Source organism: Pseudophryne corroboree, chromosome 10, assembly GCF_028390025.1.
Source record: "Pseudophryne corroboree isolate aPseCor3 chromosome 10, aPseCor3.hap2, whole genome shotgun sequence".
Classification (NCBI taxonomy): Eukaryota; Metazoa; Chordata; class Amphibia; order Anura; family Myobatrachidae; genus Pseudophryne; species Pseudophryne corroboree.
In genome coordinates this window covers 8421375-8439341 of record NC_086453.1, presented here as the reverse complement: position 1 = coordinate 8439341, position 17967 = coordinate 8421375, and positions in this window count along the sequence as shown.

Genomic DNA, 17967 nt, shown 5'->3' with positions numbered 1-17967 from the left:
TGAGAGCGCGGCCTATCCAGTAACTAGGAGCCAGTGACATCACTGAGAGCGCAGCCTATCCAGTCACTAGGAGCCAGAGACATCACTGAGAGCGCAGCCTATCCAGTCACTAGGAGCCAATGACATCAATGAGAGCGCAGCCTATCCTTTCACTAGGAACCAGTAACATCACTGAGAGCGCAGCCTATCCAGTCACTAGGAGCCAGTGACATCACTGAGAGTGCAGCCTATCCAGTCACTAGGAACCAGTAACATCACTGAGAGCGCAGCCTATTCAGTCACTAGGAACCAGTGACGTCACTGAGAGTGCAGCCTATCCATTCACTAGGAACCAGTAACATCACTGAGAGTGCAGCCTATCCATTCACTAGGAGCCAGTGACATCACTGAGAGTGCAGCCTATCCAGTTACTAGGAACCAGTGACATCACTGAGAGTGCAGCCTATCCTTTCACTAGGAGCCAGTGACATCACAGAGTGCAGCCTATCCAGTCACTAGGAGCCAGTGACATCACTGAGAGTGCGGCCTATGCAGTCACTAGAAACCAGTGACATCACTGAGAGCGTAGCCTATCCCTTTACTGGGAACCAGTAACATCAATTAGAGTGCGACCTATCCAGTCACTAGGAGCCAGTGACATCACTGAGAGCACAGCCTATCCCTTTACTAGGAACCAATAACATCAATTAGAGTGCGGTCTATGCAGTCACTAGAAACCAGTGACATCACTGAGAGCGCAGCCTATCCCTTTACTGGGAACCAGTAACATCAATTAGAGTGCGACCTATCCAGTCACTAGGAGCCAGTGACATCACTGAGAGCGCGGCCTATCCAGTCACTACAGTGACATCACTGAGAGCGCAGCCTATCCAGTCACTAGGAGCCAGTAACATCACTGAGAGCGCAGCCTATTCAGTCACTAGGAACCAGTGAAGTCACTGAAAGTGCAGCCTATCCATTCACTAGGAACCAGTAACATCACTGAGAGTGCAGCCTATCCATTCACTAGGAGCCAGTGACATCACTGAGAGTGCAGCCTATCCAGTCACTAGGAACCAGTAACATCACTGAGAGCGCAGCCTATTCAGTCACTAGGAACCAGTGACGTCACTGAGAGTGCAGCCTATCCATTCACTAGGAACCAGTAACATCACTGAGAGTGCAGCCTATCCATTCACTAGGAGCCAGTGACATCACTGAGAGTGCAGCCTATCCAGTTACTAGGAGCCAGTGACATCACTGAGAGCGCAGCCTATCCCTTCACTAGGAGCCAGTGACATCACTGAGAGCGCGGCCTATCCAGTCACTAGGAGCAAGTGACATCACTGAGAGCGCAGCCTATCCAGTCACTAGGAGCCAGTGACATCACAGAGTGCAGCCTATCCAGTCACTAGGAGCCAGTGACATCACTGAGAGTGCGGCCTATGCAGTCACTAGAAACCAGTGACATCACTGAGAGTGCGGCCTATGCAGTAACCAGTGACATCACTGAGAGTGTGGCCTATCCAGTCACCGGTGACATCACTGAGAGCTCAGCCTATCCCTTCACTAGGAGCCAGTGACATCACTGAGAGCGCGGCCTATCCAGTCACTAGGAGCCAGTGACATCACTGAGAGCGCAGCCTATCCAGTCACTAGGAGACAGAGACATCACAGAGAGCGCAGCCTATCCAATCACTAGGAGCCAATGACATCAATGAGAGCGCAGCCTGTCCCTTCACTAGGAACCAGTAACATCACTGAGAGCGCAGCCTATCCCTTCACTAGGAGCCAGTGACATCACTGAGAGCGCGGCCTATCCAGTCACTAGGAGCCAGTGACATCACTGAGAGCGCAGCCTATCCAGTCACTAGGAGCCAGAGACATCACTGAGAGCGCAGCCTATCCAGTCGCTAGGAGCCAATGACATCAATGAGAGCGCAGCCTATTCCTTCACTAGGAACCAGTAACATCATTGAGAGTGCAGCCTATCCAGTCACTAGGAGCCAGTGACATCACTGAGAGTGCAGCCTATCCAGTCACTAGGAGCCAGTGACATCACTGAGAGCGCAGCCTATCCAGTCACTAGGAGCCAGTGACATCACTGAGAGCGCAGCCTATCCAGTCACTAGGAGCCAGTGACATCACTGAGACTGCAGCCTATCCAGTCACTAGGAGCCAGTGATATCACTGATAGTGCAGCCTATCCAGTCACTAGGAACCAGTGACATCACTGAGAGCGCAGCCTATTCAGTCACTAGGAACCAGTGCCATTACTGAGAGCGCAGCCTATCCAGTCACTAGGAGCCAGTGACATCACTGACAATGCGGCCTATGCAGTCACTAGAAACCAGTGACATCACTGAGAGTGCGGCCTATGCAGTAACCAGTGACATCACTGAGAGTGCTGCCTATCCCTTCACTAGGAGCCAGTGACATCACTGAGAGTGCAGCCTATCCAGTCATTAGGAGCCAGTGACATCACAGAGTGCGGCCTATCCAGTCACTAGGAGCCAGTGACATCACTGAGAGCGCAGCCTATCCAGTCACTAGGAGCCAGTGACATCACCGAGAGCGCAGCCTATCCAGTCACTAGCAGCCAGTGACATCAATGAGAGCGTAGCCTATCCCTTCACTAGGAACTAGTAACATCACAGAGAGTGCAGCCTATCCAGTCACTAGGAGCCAGTGACTTCATTGAAAGTGCAGCCTATCCAGTCACTAGGAGCCAGTGATATCACTGATAGTGCAGCCTATCCAGTCACTAGGAACCAGTGACATCACTGAGAGCGCAGCCTATTCAGTCACTAGGAACCAGTGCCATTACTGAGAGCGCAGCCTATCCAGTCACTAGGAGCCAGTGACATCACTGACAATGCGGCCTATGCAGTCACTAGAAACCAGTGACATCACTGAGAGTGCGGCCTATGCAGTAACCAGTGACATCACTGAGAGTGCTGCCTATCCCTTCACTAGGAGCCAGTGACATCACTGAGAGCGCAGCCTATCCCTTCACTAGGAGCCAGTGACATCACTGAGAGCGCGGCCTATCCAGTAACTAGGAGCCAGTGACATCACTGAGAGCGCAGCCTATCCAGTCACTAGGAGCCAGAGACATCACTGAGAGCGCAGCCTATCCAGTCACTAGGAGCCAATGACATCAATGAGAGCGCAGCCTATCCTTTCACTAGGAACCAGTAACATCACTGAGAGCGCAGCCTATCCAGTCACTAGGAGCCAGTGACATCACTGAGAGTGCAGCCTATCCAGTCACTAGGAGCCAGTGACATCACTTAGAGCGCAGCCTATTCAGTCACTAGGAACCAGTGCCATCACTGAGAGCGCAGCCTATCCAGTCACTAGGAGCCAGTGACATCACTGAGACTGCAGCCTATTCAGTAACTAGGAGCCAGTGATATCACTAAGAGTGCAGCCTATCCAGTCACTAGGAGCCAGTGACATCACTGAGAGCGCAGCCTATTCAGTCACTAGGAACCAGTGCCATTACTGAGAGCGCAGCCTATCCAGTCACTAGAAGCCAGTGACATCACTGACAATGCGGCCTATGCAGTCACTAGAAACCAGTGACATCACTGAGAGTGCGGCCTATGCAGTAACCAGTGACATCACTGAGAGTGCTGCCTATCCATTCACTAGGAGCCAGTGACATCACTGAGAGCGCAGCCTATCCAGTCACTAGGAGCCAGTGACATTACTGAGAGTGCGGCCTATCCAGTCACTAGGAGCCAGTGACATCACTGAGAGCGCAGCCTATCCAGTCACTAGGAGCCAGTGACATCAATGAGAGCGTAGCCACTAGGAACCAGTAACATCACAGAGAGTGCAGCCTATCCAGTCACTAGGAGCCAGTGACATCATTGAAAGTGCAGCCTATCCAGTCAATAGGAACCAGTGACATCACTGAGAGTGTGACCTATCCAGTCAGTAGGAGCCAGTGACATCACTGAGAGCGCAGCCTATCCAGTCACTAGGAGACAGAGACATCAAAGAGAGCGCAGCCTATCCAATCACTAGGAGCCAATGACATCAATGAGAGCGCAGCCTATCCCTTCACTAGGAACCAGTAACATCACTGAGAGCGCAGCCTATCCCTTCTCTAGGAGCCAGTGACATCACTTAGAGCGCGGCCTATCCAGTCACTAGGAGCCAGTGACATCACTGAGAGCGCAGCCTATCCAGTCACTAGGAGCCAGAGACATCACTGAGAGCGCAGCCTATCCAGTCACTAGGAGCCAATGACATCAATGAGAGTGCAGCCTATCCCTTCACTAGGAACCAGTAACATCATTGAGAGTGCAGCCTATCCAGTCACTAGGAGCCAGTGACATCACTGAGAGTGCAGCCTATCCAGTCACTAGGAGCCAGTGACATCACTGAGAGCGCAGCCTATCCAGTCACTAGGAGCCAGTGACATCACTGAGAGTGCAGCCTATCCAGTCACTAGGAGCCAGTGACATCATTGAGAGCGCAGCCTATCCAGTCACTAGTAGCCAGTGACATCACTGAGAGCGCAGCCTATCCAGTCACTAGGAGCCAGTGACATCACTGAGACTGCAGCCTGTTCAGTCACTAGGAGCCAGTGACATCACTGAGAGTGCAGCCTATCCAGTCACTAGGAGCCAGTGACATCCCTTAGAGCGCAGCCTATTCAGTCACTAGGAACCAGTGCCATTACTTAGAGCGCAGCCTATCCAGTCACTAGGAGCCAGTGACATCACTGACAATGCGGCCTATGCAGTCACTAGAAACCAGTGACATCACTGAGAGTGCAGCCTATGCAGTAACCAGTGACATCACTGAGAGTGCTGCCTATCCCTTCACTAGGAGCCAGTGACATCACTGAGAGCTCAGCCTATCCAGTCACTAGGAGCCAGTGACATCACTGAGAGCGCAGCCTATCCAGTCACTAGGAGCCAGTGACATCACCGAGAGTGCAGCCTATCCAGTCACTAGGAGCCAGTGACATCAATGAGAGCGTAGCCTATCACTTCGCTAGGAACCAGTAACATCACAGAGAGTTCAGCCTATCCAGTCACTAGGAGCCAGTGACATCATTGAAAGTGCAGCCTATCCAGTCACTAGGAACCAGTGACATCACTGAGAGTGCGACCTATCCAGTCACTAGGAGCCAGTGACATCACTGAGAGCGCAGCCTATCCCCTTACTGGGAACCAGTAACATCAATTAGAGTGCAACCTATCAAGTCACTAGGAGCCAGTGACATCACTGAGAGCGCAGCCTATCCCTTTACTAGGAACCAGTAACATCAATTAGAGCGCAGCCTATCCAGTCACTAGGAGCCAGTGACATCACTGAGAGCGCAGCCTATCCCTTCACTAGGAGCCAGTGACATCACTGAGAGTGCAGCCTATCCCTTCATTAGGAACCAGTAGCATCAATTAGAGCGCAGCCTATCCAGTCACTAGGAGCCAGTGACATCACTGAGAGCGCAGCCTATCCCTTCACTAGGAGCCAGTAACATCACTGAGAGTGCAGACTATCCAGTCACTAGGAGCCAGTGACATCACTGAGAGCGCAGCTTATCCAGTCACTAGGAACCAGTGACATCACTCAGAGCGCAGCCTATCCCTTCCCTAGGAACCAGTGACATCACTGAGAGCACAGCCTATTCCTTCGCTAGGAGCCAGTGACATCACAGAGAGCACAGCTTATCCAGTCGCTAGGAGCCAGTGACATCACTAAGAGCGCGGCCTATCCAGTCACTAGGAGCCAGTGACATCACTGAGAGTGCAGCCTATCCAGTCACTAGGAGCCAGTGACGTCACTGAGAGTGCAGCCTATCCATTCACTAGGAACCAGTAACATCACTGAGAGTGCAACCTATTCCTTCACTAGGAACCAGTAACATCACTGAGAGCGCAGCCTATCCAGTCACTAGGAGCCAGTGACATCACTGAGAGCGTAGCCTATCCCTTTACTGGGAACCAGTAACATCAATTAGAGTGCGACCTATCCAGTCAGTAGGAGCCAGTGACATCACTGAGAGCGCAGCCTATCCCTTTACTAGGAACCAATAATATCAATTAGAGTGCGGCCTATGCAGTCACTAGAAACCAGTGACATCACTGAGAGCGCAGCCTATCCCTTTACTGGGAACCAGTAACATCAATTAGAGTGCGACCTATCCAGTCACTAGGAGCCAGTGACATCACTGAGAGCGCAGCCTATGCCTGCACTAGGAGCCAGTGACATCACTGAGAGCGCAGCCTATTCCTTCACTAGGAGCCAGTGACATCACTGAGAGCGCGGCCTATCCAGTCACTACAGTGACATCACTGAGAGCGCAGCCTATCCAGTCACTAGGAGCCAGTAACATCACTGAGAGCGCAGCCTATTCAGTCACTAGGAACCAGTGACGTCACTGAAAGTGCAGCCTATCCATTCACTAGGAACCAGTAACATCACTGAGATTGCAGCCTATCCATTCACTAGGAGCCAGTGACATCACTGAGAGTGCAGCCTATCCAGTCACTAGGAACCAGTAACATCACTGAGAGCGCAGCCTATTCAGTCACTAGGAACCAGTGACGTCACTGAGAGTGCAGCCTATCCATTCACTAGGAACCAGTAACATCACTGAGAGTGCAGCCTATCCATTCACTAGGAGCCAGTAACATCACTGAGAGTGCAGCCTATCCAGTTACTAGGAGCCAGTGACATCACTGAGAGCGCAGCCTATCCCTTCACTAGGAGCCAGTGACATCACTGAGAGCGCGGCCTATCCAGTCACTAGGAGCCAGTGACATCACTGAGAGCGCAGCCTATCCAGTCACTAGGAGCCAGTGACATCACAGAGTGCAGCCTATCCAGTCACTAGGAGCCAGTGACATCACTGAGAGTGCGGCCTATGCAGTCAATAGAAACCAGTGACATCACTGAGAGTGTGGCCTATGCAGTAACCAGTGACATCACTGAGAGTGTGGCCTATCCAGTCACCGGTGACATCACTGAGAGCTCAGCCTATCCCTTCACTAGGAGCCAGTGACATCACTGAGAGCGCGGCCTATCTAGTCACTAGGAGCCAGTGACATCACTGAGAGCGCAGCCTATCCAGTCACTAGGAGACAGAGACATCACAGAGAGCGCAGCCTATCCAATCACTAGGAGCCAATGACATCAATGAGAGCGCAGCCTGTCCCTTCACTAGGAGCCAGTGACATCACTGAGAGCGCGGCCTATCCAGTCACTAGGAGCCAGTGACATCACTGAGAGCGCAGCCTATCCAGTAACTAGGAGCCAGAGACATCACTGAGAGCGCAGCCTATCCAGTCGCTAGGAGCCAATGACATCAATGAGAGCGCAGCCTATTCCTTCACTAGGAACCAGTAACATCATTGAGAGTGCAGCCTATCCAGTCACTAGGAGCCAGTGACATCACTGAGAGTGCAGCCTATCCAGTCACTAGGAGCCAGTGACATCACTGAGAGCGCAGCCTATCCTGTCACTAGGAGCCAGTGACATCACTGAGACTGCAGCCTATTCAGTCACTAGGAGCCAGTGATATCACTGATAGTGCAGCCTATCCCGTCACTAGGAACCAGTGACATCACTGAGAGCGCAGCCTATTCAGTCACTAGGAACCAGTGCCATTACTGAGAGCGCAGCCTATCCAGTCACTAGGAGCCAGTGACATCACTGACAATGCGGCCTATGCAGTCACTAGAAACCAGTGACATCACTGAGAGTGCGGCCTATGCAGTAACCAGTGACATCACTGAGAGTGCTGCCTATCCCTTCACTAGGAGCCAGTGACATCAGTGAGAGTGCAGCCTATCCAGTCACTAGGAGCCAGTGACATCACAGAGTGCGGCCTATCCAGTCACTAGGAGCCAGTGACATCACTGAGAGCGCAGCCTATCCAGTCACTAGGAGCCAGTGACATCACCGAGAGCGCAGCCTATCCAGTCACTAGCAGCCAGTGACATCAATGAGAGCGTAGCCTATCCCTTCACTAGGAACTAGTAACATCACAGAGAGTGCAGCCTATCCAGTCACTAGGAGCCAGTGACTTCATTGAAAGTGCAGCCTATCCAGTAACTAGGAACCAGTGACATCACTGAGAGTGCGACCTATCCAGTCACTAGGAGCCAGTGACATCACTGAGAGCGCAGCCTATCCAGTCACTAGGAGACAGAGACATCAAAGAGAGCGCAGCCTATCCAATCACTAGGAACCAATGACATCAATGAGAGCGTAGCCTATCCCTTCACTAGGAACCAGTAACATCACTGAGAGCGCAGCCTATCCCTTCACTAGGAGCCAGTGACATTACTGAGAGCGTGGCCTATCCAGTAACTAGGAGCCAGTGACATCACTGAGAGCGCAGCCTATCCAGTCACTAGGAGCCAGAGACATCACTGAGAGCGCAGCCTATCCAGTCACTAGGAGCCAATGACATCAATGAGAGCGCAGCCTATCCTTTCACTAGGAACCAGTAACATCACTGAGAGCGCAGCCTATCCAGTCACTAGGAGCCAGTGACATCACTGAGAGTGCAGCCTATCCAGTCACTAGGAGCCAGTGACATCACTTAGAGCGCAGCCTATTCAGTCACTAGGAACCAGTGCCATCACTGAGAGCGCAGCCTATCCAGTCACTAGGAGCCAGTGACATCACTGAGACTGCAGCCTATTCAGTAACTAGGAGCCAGTGATATCACTAAGAGTGCAGCCTATCCAGCCACTAGGAGCCAGTGACATCACTGAGAGCGCAGCCTATTCAGTCACTAGGAACCAGTGCCATTACTGAGAGCGCAGCCTATCCAGTCACTAGAAGCCAGTGACATCACTGACAATGCGGCCTATGCAGTCACTAGAAACCAGTGACATCACTGAGAGTGCGGCCTATGCAGTAACCAGTGACATCACTGAGAGTGCTGCCTATCCATTCACTAGGAGCCAGTGACATCACTGAGAGCGCAGCCTATCCAGTCACTAGGAGCCAGTGACATCACTGAGAGTGCGGCCTATCCAGTCACTAGGAGCCAGTGACATCACTGAGAGCGCAGCCTATCCAGTCACTAGGAGCCAGTGACATCAATGAGAGCGTAGCCACTAGGAACCAGTAACATCACAGAGAGTGCAGCCTATCCAGTCACTAGGAGCCAGTGACATCATTGAAAGTGCAGCCTATCCAGTCAATAGGAACCAGTGACATCACTGAGAGTGTGACCTATCCAGTCACTAGGAGCCAGTGACATCACTGAGAGCGCAGCCTATCCAGTCACTAGGAGACAGAGACATCAAAGAGAGTGCAGCCTATCCAATCACTAGGAGCCAATGACATCAATGAGAGCGCAGCCTATCCCTTCACTAGGAACCAGTAACATCACTTAGAGCGCGGCCTATCCAGTCACTAGGAGCCAGTGACATCACTGAGAGCGCAGCCTATCCAGTCACTAGGAGCCAGAGACATCACTGAGAGCGCAGCCTATCCAGTCACTAGGAGCCAATGACATCAATGAGAGCGCAGCCTATCCCTTCACTAGGAACCAGTAACATCATTGAGAGTGCAGCCTATCCAGTCACTAGGAGCCAGTGACATCACTGAGAGTGCAGCCTATCCAGTCACTAGGAGCCAGTGACATCACTGAGAGCGCAGCCTATCCAGTCACTAGGAGCCAGTGACATCACTGAGAGTGCAGCCTATCCAGTCACTAGGAGCCAGTGACATCACTGAGAGCGCAGCCTATCCAGTCACTAGTAGCCAGTGACATCACTGAGAGCGCAGCCTATCCAGTCACTAGGAGTCAGTGACATCACTGAGACTGCAGCCTGTTCAGTCACTAGGAGCCAGTGACATCACTGAGAGTGCAGCCTATCCAGTCACTAGGAGCCAGTGACATCCCTTAGAGCGCAGCCTATTCAGTCACTAGGAACCAGTGCCATTACTTAGAGCGCAGCCTATCCAGTCACTAGGAGCCAGTGACATCACTGACAATGCGGCCTATGCAGTCACTAGAAACCAGTGACATCACTGAGAGTGCAGCCTATGCAGTAACCAGTGACATCACTGAGAGTGCTGCCTATCCCTTCACTAGGAGCCAGTGACATCACTGAGAGCGCAGCCTATCCAGTCACTAGGAGCCAGTGACATCACTGAGAGCGCAGCCTATCCAGTCACTAGGAGCCAGTGACATCACTGAGAGCGCAGCCTATCCAGTAACTAGGAGCCAGAGACATCACTGAGAGCGCAGCCTATCCAGTCGCTAGGAGCCAATGACATCAATGAGAGCGCAGCCTATTCCTTCACTAGGAACCAGTAACATCATTGAGAGTGCAGCCTATCCAGTCACTAGGAGCCAGTGACATCACTGAGAGTGCAGCCTATCCAGTCACTAGGAGCCAGTGACATCACTGAGAGCGCAGCCTATCCTGTCACTAGGAGCCAGTGACATCACTGAGACTGCAGCCTATTCAGTCACTAGGAGCCAGTGATATCACTGATAGTGCAGCCTATCCCGTCACTAGGAACCAGTGACATCACTGAGAGCGCAGCCTATTCAGTCACTAGGAACCAGTGCCATTACTGAGAGCGCAGCCTATCCAGTCACTAGGAGCCAGTGACATCACTGACAATGCGGCCTATGCAGTCACTAGAAACCAGTGACATCACTGAGAGTGCGGCCTATGCAGTAACCAGTGACATCACTGAGAGTGCTGCCTATCCCTTCACTAGGAGCCAGTGACATCAGTGAGAGTGCAGCCTATCCAGTCACTAGGAGCCAGTGACATCACAGAGTGCGGCCTATCCAGTCACTAGGAGCCAGTGACATCACTGAGAGCGCAGCCTATCCAGTCACTAGGAGCCAGTGACATCACCGAGAGCGCAGCCTATCCAGTCACTAGCAGCCAGTGACATCAATGAGAGCGTAGCCTATCCCTTCACTAGGAACTAGTAACATCACAGAGAGTGCAGCCTATCCAGTCACTAGGAGCCAGTGACTTCATTGAAAGTGCAGCCTATCCAGTAACTAGGAACCAGTGACATCACTGAGAGTGCGACCTATCCAGTCACTAGGAGCCAGTGACATCACTGAGAGCGCAGCCTATCCAGTCACTAGGAGACAGAGACATCAAAGAGAGCGCAGCCTATCCAATCACTAGGAACCAATGACATCAATGAGAGCGTAGCCTATCCCTTCACTAGGAACCAGTAACATCACTGAGAGCGCAGCCTATCCCTTCACTAGGAGCCAGTGACATTACTGAGAGCGTGGCCTATCCAGTAACTAGGAGCCAGTGACATCACTGAGAGCGCAGCCTATCCAGTCACTAGGAGCCAGAGACATCACTGAGAGCGCAGCCTATCCAGTCACTAGGAGCCAATGACATCAATGAGAGCGCAGCCTATCCTTTCACTAGGAACCAGTAACATCACTGAGAGCGCAGCCTATCCAGTCACTAGGAGCCAGTGACATCACTGAGAGTGCAGCCTATCCAGTCACTAGGAGCCAGTGACATCACTTAGAGCGCAGCCTATTCAGTCACTAGGAACCAGTGCCATCACTGAGAGCGCAGCCTATCCAGTCACTAGGAGCCAGTGACATCACTGAGACTGCAGCCTATTCAGTAACTAGGAGCCAGTGATATCACTAAGAGTGCAGCCTATCCAGCCACTAGGAGCCAGTGACATCACTGAGAGCGCAGCCTATTCAGTCACTAGGAACCAGTGCCATTACTGAGAGCGCAGCCTATCCAGTCACTAGAAGCCAGTGACATCACTGACAATGCGGCCTATGCAGTCACTAGAAACCAGTGACATCACTGAGAGTGCGGCCTATGCAGTAACCAGTGACATCACTGAGAGTGCTGCCTATCCATTCACTAGGAGCCAGTGACATCACTGAGAGCGCAGCCTATCCAGTCACTAGGAGCCAGTGACATCACTGAGAGTGCGGCCTATCCAGTCACTAGGAGCCAGTGACATCACTGAGAGCGCAGCCTATCCAGTCACTAGGAGCCAGTGACATCAATGAGAGCGTAGCCACTAGGAACCAGTAACATCACAGAGAGTGCAGCCTATCCAGTCACTAGGAGCCAGTGACATCATTGAAAGTGCAGCCTATCCAGTCAATAGGAACCAGTGACATCACTGAGAGTGTGACCTATCCAGTCACTAGGAGCCAGTGACATCACTGAGAGCGCAGCCTATCCAGTCACTAGGAGACAGAGACATCAAAGAGAGTGCAGCCTATCCAATCACTAGGAGCCAATGACATCAATGAGAGCGCAGCCTATCCCTTCACTAGGAACCAGTAACATCACTTAGAGCGCGGCCTATCCAGTCACTAGGAGCCAGTGACATCACTGAGAGCGCAGCCTATCCAGTCACTAGGAGCCAGAGACATCACTGAGAGCGCAGCCTATCCAGTCACTAGGAGCCAATGACATCAATGAGAGCGCAGCCTATCCCTTCACTAGGAACCAGTAACATCATTGAGAGTGCAGCCTATCCAGTCACTAGGAGCCAGTGACATCACTGAGAGTGCAGCCTATCCAGTCACTAGGAGCCAGTGACATCACTGAGAGCGCAGCCTATCCAGTCACTAGGAGCCAGTGACATCACTGAGAGTGCAGCCTATCCAGTCACTAGGAGCCAGTGACATCACTGAGAGCGCAGCCTATCCAGTCACTAGTAGCCAGTGACATCACTGAGAGCGCAGCCTATCCAGTCACTAGGAGTCAGTGACATCACTGAGACTGCAGCCTGTTCAGTCACTAGGAGCCAGTGACATCACTGAGAGTGCAGCCTATCCAGTCACTAGGAGCCAGTGACATCCCTTAGAGCGCAGCCTATTCAGTCACTAGGAACCAGTGCCATTACTTAGAGCGCAGCCTATCCAGTCACTAGGAGCCAGTGACATCACTGACAATGCGGCCTATGCAGTCACTAGAAACCAGTGACATCACTGAGAGTGCAGCCTATGCAGTAACCAGTGACATCACTGAGAGTGCTGCCTATCCCTTCACTAGGAGCCAGTGACATCACTGAGAGCGCAGCCTATCCAGTCACTAGGAGCCAGTGACATCACTGAGAGCGCAGCCTATCCAGTCACTAGGAGCCAGTGACATCACCGAGAGTGCAGCCTATCCAGTCACTAGGAGCCAGTGACATCAATGAGAGCGTAGCCTATCACTTCGCTAGGAACCAGTAACATCACAGAGAGTTCAGCCTATCCAGTCACTAGGAGCCAGTGACATCATTGAAAGTGCAGCCTATCCAGTCACTAGGAACCAGTGACATCACTGAGAGTGCGACCTATCCAGTCACTAGGAGCCAGTGACATCACTGAGAGCGCAGCCTATCCCTTTACTGGGAACCAGTAACATCAATTAGAGTGCAACCTATCAAGTCACTAGGAGCCAGTGACATCACTGAGAGCGCAGCCTATCCCTTTACTAGGAACCAGTAACATCAATTAGAGAGCAGCCTATCCAGTCACTAGGAGCCAGTGACATCACTGAGAGCGCAGCCTATCCCTTCACTAGGAGCCAGTGACATCACTGAGAGCGCAGCCTATCCCTTCATTAGGAACCAGTAGCATCAATTAGAGCGCAGCCTATCCAGTCACTAGGAGCCAGTGACATCACTGAGAGCGCAGCCTATCCCTTCACTAGGAGCCAGTAACATCACTGAGAGTGCAGACTATCCAGTCACTAGGAGCCAGTGACATCACTGAGAGCGCAGCTTATCCAGTCACTAGGAACCAGTGACATCACTCAGAGCGCAGCCTATCCCTTCCCTAGGAACCAGTGACATCACTGAGAGCACAGCCTATTCCTTCGCTAGGAGCCAGTGACATCACAGAGAGCACAGCTTATCCAGTCGCTAGGAGCCAGTGACATCACTAAGAGAGCGGCCTATCCAGTCACTAGGAGCCAGTGACATCACTGAGAGTGCAGCCTATCCAGTCACTAGGAGCCAGTGACCTCACTGAGAGTGCAGCCTATCCATTCACTAGGAACCAGTAACATCACTGAGAGTGCAGCCTATTCCTTCACTAGGAACCAGTAACATCACTGAGAGCGCAGCCTATCCAGTCACTAGGAGCCAGTGACATCACTGAGAGTGCAGCCTATCCAGTCACTAGGAACCAGTAACATCACTGAGAGCGCAGCCTATTCAGTCACTAGGAACCAGTGACGTCACTGAGAGTGCAGCCTATCCATTCACTAGGAACCAGTAACATCACTGAGAGTGCAGCCTATCCATTCACTAGGAGCCAGTGACATCACTGAGAGTGCAGGCTATCCAGTTACTAGGAACCAGTGACATCACTGAGAGTGCAGCCTATTCAGCCACTAGGAACTAGTGACATCACTGAGAGTGCAGCCTATCCTTTCACTAGGAGCCAGTGACATCACAGAGTGCAGCCTATCCAGTCACTAGGAGCCAGTGACATCACTGAGAGTGCGGCCTATGCAGTCACTAGAAACCAGTGACATCACTGAGAGCGTAGCCTATCCCTTTACTGGGAACCAGTAACATAAATTAGAGTGCGACCTATCCAGTCAGTAGGAGCCAGTGACATCACTGAGAGCGCAGCCTATCCCTTTACTAGGAACCAATAACATCAATTAGAGTGCGGCCTATGCAGTTACTAGAAACCAGTGACATCACTGAGAGCGCAGCCTATCCCTTTACTTGGAACCAGTAACATCAATTAGAGTGCGACCTATCCAGTCACTAGGAGCCAGTGACATCACTGAGAGCGCAGCCTATGCCTGCACTAGGAGCCAGTGACATCACTGAGAGCGCAGCCTATTCCTTCACTAGGAGCCAGTGACATCACTGAGAGCGCGGCCTATCCAGTCACTACAGTGACATCACTGAGAGCGCAGCCTATCCAGTCACTAGGAGCCAGTAACATCACTGAGAGCGCAGCCTATTCAGTCACTAGGAACCAGTGACGTCACTGAAAGTGCAGCCTATCCATTCACTAGGAACCAGTAACATCACTGAGAGTGCAGCCTATCCATTCACTAGGAGCCAGTGACATCACTGAGAGTGCAGCCTATCCAGTCACTAGGAACCAGTAACATCACTGAGAGCGCAGCCTATTCAGTCACTAGGAACCAGTGACGTCACTGAGAGTGCAGCCTATCCATTCACTAGGAACCAGTAACATCACTGAGAGTGCAGCCTATCCATTCACTAGGAGCCAGTGACATCACTGAGAGTGCAGCCTATCCAGTTACTAGGAACCAGTGCCATCACTGAGAGTGCAGCCTATTCAGCCACTAGGAACTAGTGACATCACTGAGAGTGCAGCCTATCCTTTCACTAGGAGCCAGTGACATCACAGAGTGCAGCCTATCCAGTCACTAGGAGCCAGTGACATCACTGAGAGTGCGGCCTATGCAGTCACTAGAAACCAGTGACATCACTGAGAGCGTAGCCTATCCCTTTACTGGGAACCAGTAACATCAATTAGAGTGCGACCTATCCAGTCAGTAGGAGCCAGTGACATCACTGAGAGCGCAGCCTATCCCTTTACTAGGAACCAATAACATCAATTAGAGTGCGGCCTATGCAGTCACTAGAAACCAGTGACATCACTGAGAGCGCAGCCTATCCCTTTACTGGGAACCAGTAAAATCAATTAGAGTGCGACCTATCCAGTCACTAGGAGCCAGTGACATCACTGAGAGCGCAGCCTATGCCTGCACTAGGAGCCAGTGACATCACTGAGAGCGCAGCCTATTCCTTCACTAGGAGCCAGTGACATCACTGAGAGCGCGGCCTATCCAGTCACTACAGTGACATCACTGAGAGCGCAGCCTATCCAGTCACTAGGAGCCAGTAACATCACTGAGAGCGCAGCCTATTCAGTCACTAGGAACCAGTGACGTCACTGAGAGTGCAGCCTATCCATTCACTAGGTACCAGTAACATCACTGAGAGTGCAGCCTATCCATTCACTAGGAGCCAGTGACATCACTGAGAGTGCAGCCTATCCAGTCACTAAGAACCAGTAACATCACTGAGAGCGCAGCCTATTCAGTCACTAGGAACCAGTGACGTCACTGAGAGTGCAGCCTATCCATTCACTAGGAACCAGTAACATCACTGAGAGTGCAGCCTATCCATTTACTAGGAGCCAGTGACATCACTGAGAGTGCAGCCTATCCAGTTACTAGGAACCAGTGACATCACTGAGAGTGCAGCCTATTCAGCCACTAGGAACTAGTGACATCACTGAGAGTGCAGCCTATCCTTTCACTAGGAGCCAGTGACATCACACAGTGCAGCCTATCCAGTCACTAGGAGCCAGTGACATCACTGAGAGTGCGGCCTATGCAGTCACTAGAAACCAGTGACATCACTGAGAGCGTAGCCTATCCCTTTACTGGGAACCAGTAACATCACTTAGAGTGCGACCTATCCAGTCAGTAGGAGCCAGTGACATCACTGAGAGCGCAGCCTATCCCTTTACTAGGAACCAATAACATCAATTAGAGTGCGGCCTATGCAGTCACTAGAAACCAGTGACATCACTGAGAGCGCAGCCTATCCCTTTACTGGGAACCAGTAACATCAATTAGAGTGCGACCTATCCAGTCACTAGGAGCCAGTGACATCACTGAGAGCGCAGCCTATGCCTGCACTAGGAGCCAGTGACATCACTGAGAGCGCTGCCTATTCCTTCACTAGGAGCCAGTGACATCACTGAGAGCGCGGCCTATCCAGTCACTACAGTGACATCACTGAGAGCGCAGCCTATCCAGTCACTAGGAGCCAGTGACATCTGTTACGATCCCTGGCGCTCAGAACACGGAAGATGTTATGAAGTGAGTTCAGAGCACCAGGACGCAATGCTGGATTTGGTGAAATAGAACGGGAATAGCCCCTGGCACCCTACCTCCGTTGTTTTACCCGTGTTGTCAATTCACTCTTGCAGGACTATGGTTTCTTGGGCCCATGGCAGCCGCGTTTGAAGGGCGGATTAGGTCTGCCCAACTCCGATGCCCCCTCAGGTCTTAAAGAGAGACAAAGCGTGAACTGAGACAGGGTAATAACAAGGGGCCCTCTAACTGAAACAACCAAAGCCAGGGGCTAATGACTAGCCTAAAACTAAATGTATGTGCGGCTTGCTGCCAAAGGAAAAGAACAACCATAAAGATACCACTGTCCACTCCCCTACACGGCACCGCCGAGTTCCGGGGGGAACAGTGGAAGCGGAAACCTCCGCAAATGCACCAGCACAAAATAATGCAATACTAAAGCGGGCTAGGCCGCAACACGCGGCAAAGCCGCCACTCACGAAACCGGGCGAGAACCCCAAACGACAGTCACAGGTTCACGAGGACCAGAAGGATTCCCGGGACCGGCTAAAGAATTCCTGGATACAAGGACACAGGGAGCAGGACAGACCGGATACAGCAGACCAGGAACAGACGTTCACCAGACATAAACAGCAAACAGGAAGCTATCACCGGCGTTTGTGTGAGGCACTGAGGAGGCATATAACAGGGAACCCTCCAATAGGAATACAGAGCCTAATTAACAAATGTTGTGCAGCTGCCTTGCTGCACGAGCAGGGGAAACACAGGTGTGAATGCTTCATTAATGCAACGGGGAACGCGGTCCGCCTGTGGCGTCCCCGTTGCTATGGACCCGACGGCCCTGAACGCACGGCGTCCTAGCGTTGCCAGGGAGCAGGCGGCTATCGCGCGCCCGGCGTCCCGGCGTTGCTAGGCGCCGTGCGGAGACAGACAGTAGAGAGACGCGGCGATCGTGACCGCTGCTCTGTCAGAGAGCGGGCGAGCACCGCCGCGCCTAACAGTACCCCCCCCCCATGAGGAGGGGTTACAGAACCCCTAGAGCCGGGTTTCTGAGGAAACTCCTGAAAAAATATCCTCTTAAGTCTAGGAGCATGTAAATCCTTATCCAACACCCAAGACCTTTCTTCAGGGCCTTAGCCTTTCCAGTGGACCAAAAAAT